We start from the raw sequence: 4681 nt of genomic DNA, 5'->3' as shown, positions 1-4681 counted from the left end.
ATTCAGCCAGGTCCTTATTGACAGGCATTAGACTTGTTATTACAGCAGTGCAGCTAGGGACTTTTTCACATTTTGCAGCATGTCTTAAGGAAGGGTTCCCAGGGCACTGCTCTGCTGCTACTCCCTCACAGCAACTGCTCTGCAAGACCCTCAGCCCAGTTATGAGACCCTAGCACCCTAATTCCATCCTCTTCCTTCCTTTTATGTGATTCACCTGGACAACAGAAATGGCAACAGAAAAGTAGCCTCACCTTCATTGCTGTTCTCCCATCTCACACAGTGCATTGAGCTGGGGTATGGAATTCAGAACCAGAATGGAGGTGTCAGCTTTCTTGTTTCTGCCACATGGGAAAGCTCGTAGAAGCAAGTTGGAGTGCCAATCATTACATCCAGTCGGGACCTAATTCCCGTGTTTCACAGATGAGGAAACTGAGGCTTGGCTGAAGATCACATGCCTGGTCCATGGCCAACAGCCCTGGCTTTTGTCCCCTCACTGTCCCAGCAGTTTGGCAACAGGAGTTCCTTGCTGGAGTTTCAGGCAATCAAACAGCTTAAAAGGCAGAAGCCACCCCATACACCATGACCTTTTCATCTTCTCTGTGAAGGAAAGAAACCTCTCAGCCTCCCTTTTTGATGTATTATAATCATCTATTGACTGTGATGGGCTAAAATGTGTGTCTCCCTTGCCCCCAAATTTATATGTTGAAGTCCTAACTCCCAGTACCTGAGCAGGTGAGCGACTTGGAGTTAAAGCTTTCAGCGTGGTGATTAAATTTAACAGGAGTTCCTGAGGGTCAGTCCTGCACCAAAAAAGATGGGTGTCTTTTGCAGAAGATGAGATGTGGGCACAGCCAGCACAGAGGAAAGACGAGTGAAGACACAGAAAGGAGGAAGCCGTCTACAAGCCAAGGAGAGAAGCCTCAGAAGAAACCAACCTGCCAACACCTGATCTGGGACTTCCAACCTCCAGAAATGAGAGAAAACGTGTCTGTTGGGTAAGCCCCCCGGTATCTGATACTTGGTTTTGGCAGCCCCAGCACGTGAATACAGTGCGTAACTAAGGACGGGTAAGAAGAAGGCACCTTGCATGGGTAGGAGACTACTGTGCTCTCTGGCAGGTTGCTTCCCTCGTGTTGCTGCCTACACATTTCTCCAGCTGCCTTTCCTCCTGATGCTTCCACCAAGCCCGTCTCTTCCTGGCCTCTTCCCCCTGAGGGGATCTCTCTCAGCAAAATGCTTCTGCATCTTGCACAGTCGGCAGTCCCTGGAGTGGTGCATTGGCGGCAGCTTCAAATGGTGGCAGCTTCAGAAAGGCAATGGGAGCACCTGAAAGCTTTCGTCTCATTGGGCGCTCAGGACCACTTTTCTACCCCACCCGCTTGGGCAACTGTGGCAATCTTACCCTAAATGTATTTCTCCCCCATTTTCACGGAGGGTGAACGTGGTGTGCAAAACGCATTTCTAATGACTGAGCTCTGCGTTTCTACTGAGTTTTCCTGAGTCATTAAGTCTATAAATTCTTCAATATTTTAATGATGTTATGGTTCAGTGATGTTTTCATTGTCTCTTGCCCGTAAAACTCCAGCAAAAGCCCATCGCAGGGTGACTTCACACCTGGTCCTGATCTGAATGTGTCCTTTCTTGTCAGCCTGTCTCCCGTGTGGGCCATGATTAGGGCATAGGCACATCACACCCCAGCTTAGGGCCTAAGACAGTGAGAAGAGTCCCAATTACCCTCGGAAATCCTTTCAGAAGTTGCCACACTGGAGACCATGATTCCATTTTTCGTTGCATTCGATGGACCAGCTTTTCCTCGAGTTTGGGGACAGAATATGTAGTGTCTGTTCAGTAGAGCCCCAGGTGAAGAGTTGGCCTGTATCTAGGGACTGTGCTAGAACTACACAAAGCCTTGCTAATCATCACACACAGGAGGGGCCGGAGAGCAAGACCCACTGGGAGCAGCATATTCTCCTTCCTTCATTTAGTGGAATAGCAGGCAGAATTGCCAGCACTATTTACATAGTTCTCTCTCTCTCTCTCTCTCTCTCTCTCTCTCTCTCTCTCTCTCTCTCTCTCTCATTTGCCTGAACACATGGCAATTCACAGCATGGCTAACATAGTAAAGAGAGAGACAGAGAAAGCACATGACTGGGCCCAGGATTCCCAGATTGCAAAGTTAATTCAGACATAAGCATTGAGAATGTTAAGACACAGGGTCTTCTCCTCTGGCCGCGGCTCTGTAGATACAACCTTGGGAACAGGATCTGCCCACGACACACAGACCAGGCTCCTCGCTGTGGGGGAGTGGCTCCCTCCTCTCTCTCCGCGTTCACTCTCCACTGACGCCTGCATGTCGCATCTGAAACCCTCCCAAGTCGGACCCTCTTCCCGTGAGGTGGCGGTTTCCACTCCCTCCCCAGGGCGGTGAGCTCGCAGGAGAGATGGAGGCATCACCACCAGTTTCGTTTTGGTTGAAATTTGGGGTTTATTTATTTGAAATCCAGACTCCCTTGGGAACCAGGGGAGGCCTGTGTGCGCCTCCCTGGGTGTGCGTTTCAGAGGGCGGGCGGCCTATTGCAAGTATATTCCTATGCACAGAGCATCTCTGCATCAGTTATTTATGAAAGAGAAGTGTATCCAGCAGAGATGACTTATAAACAGACCCGGCTCTCTCCTCGAGGATGGAGCCCTTCCCGGTTCCAGCCGGTCTTTTCCTGTCGAGCAGAAATGAGTCACTGCTCCCAAGGTCACGAGGACAAGTGCCAGCGCCGCATTCGGGGAGCGTCACCCCGAGGGTTTCCCGGGCGGGAGTGTCACAACCAGGCCTGACCCAGTGCCAGCGCGCGGGGCCTCTGGGCAGGAAGGAAGCTTCCTCCGGCAGCCGGTGTGGAGACGGCGCCTTCGGTCCCTCCCTGAGTGGAGAAAGCGTGGCTGTTGTGTAACTTGCAGTGCACGTGACGTCTGTGTGACGTTCTTCACCTTTGTTTTGAATTTTGCTGTGTGATCAGAAAACTTGAATCCTGTGAGAAGAAGTGCATTTTCAGTTGACGAATCAGCATTTTGTTCCCATGGCGATAACCCTAATTGAATATATCTATGAGGCATGTACCAGTTAATGGGGAAAGTACACCACTAACCACACATAGCTGCAGACCGTGTACCATGGCTGATTAACCTAAATAAAACGTACAAGTGTAAAAAAAAAAAAAAAAAAAAAAAGACACAGGGTCTTGGGAGGCCATATATTCCTAAATAGAAGTGGTTACTTTCTTTGGGGTTCAGTTTCCTCACCTGGAAGGTGCATTATTGGGGTAGTATGAACCTGAGGCTCCCTCCTGGAGCCCCTGACATTGGTTAGTTCAAGCTCAAGGCTCTCGGCTGAGAAATCCTGGGCACGCAGAACAGCCTCCATAACCCAGTGAACTAGAAAAGCACCAGGCCCTCCCCACTCTGCCTGGGGATGTCATGAGACAGAGTTTGGTAAAGTCAGAAGCAAGATGAGAAATGGGCGCTCTAAGGGATGCCGGGTAATGCACACTGCTTGCCCCAGTTTCCTTTAGTTCAGCAAATCTTATGTTAGCACCCGATAAAGACAGGACAGGACTCTCTGCATTGGAAACATAGAGACAGATAAGCTGTTCCTGATTCTGTGGGACCGTCCATCTTGCTATAATTTGAGAGTTTTATCCCAAATGAGAAAGCTGAGTGTTTTTGTTTTTTGTTGTGAGATCTATTAGGAAAAATTAAAAGCACCTTTTGGCCTTCAATTCCCACATTCACATCTCTTCAGGGCTGTGACAAGTATTAGTGCTGTTCACCAACTAGATCCAGTTTTACTTCTCCTGAGCACATAGTAGGATCATAGTTTCCAATCCTCTGAAGTTAAGTGTGGCCATGAGCCTTCCTTTGCCAATGAAAGGAGAACACCATGATAGTTTACTTCCTCACAAAGCCTTAAGATCCAGCACATGGCTCCTGCATGGTCCTTTACTCCACGTGTAACCAGCAACACTCCTGATGGTGACAGCTTGCTGGCCTGTGTCTCTCACTGAGGACAGAGTGCAGTAGAGGAGTGGAGACCTCACTGATCCGTGATGGACATGTAGTGTGAGCAAAAAACAAAATTCTTTTGCTTTAAGCAATGGAGGTTTAAAAACTGTTTATTACAAATAATAAACCTATATAAAAGCACAGACAATAGATTATCAAAACCTCTATACCCATTACTTAGCTTCAACAATGATCAAGCTATAAGCCTCCTTAATTTGGGGTTTGCTTGTTAATACAGCAAAACCTAGACCAGTGGTCAGCAAACTCATTAGTCAACAGAGCCAAATATCAACAGTACAACGATTGAAATTTCTTTTGAGAGCCAAATTTTTTTAAAAAAATATATTTTATTGATTTTTTACAGAGAGGAAAAAAGAGGGATAGAGAGCCAGAAACATCAATGAGCTGCCTCCTGCACACCCCCCATTGGGGATGTGCTCGCAACCAAGGTACATGCCCTTGACCGGAATCGAACCCGGGACGCTCTATCCACTGAGCCAAACCGGTTCTGGTTAGAGAGCCAAATTTTTTAAATCACTTTTTTGTTCCATGTTCTTGGGCCATTTGTACTGAAATTCAAGAATCTAGGCTGTTTTTATTCCTAGATGGAACTGTTACTTCCAAATTTTTT

The sequence above is a fragment of the Myotis lucifugus genome, unplaced genomic scaffold (genome assembly GCF_000147115.1).
Source record: "Myotis lucifugus unplaced genomic scaffold, Myoluc2.0 scaffold_887, whole genome shotgun sequence".
NCBI classification, from domain to species: Eukaryota; Metazoa; Chordata; class Mammalia; order Chiroptera; family Vespertilionidae; genus Myotis; species Myotis lucifugus.
This window is presented reverse-complemented; position numbering follows the sequence as displayed.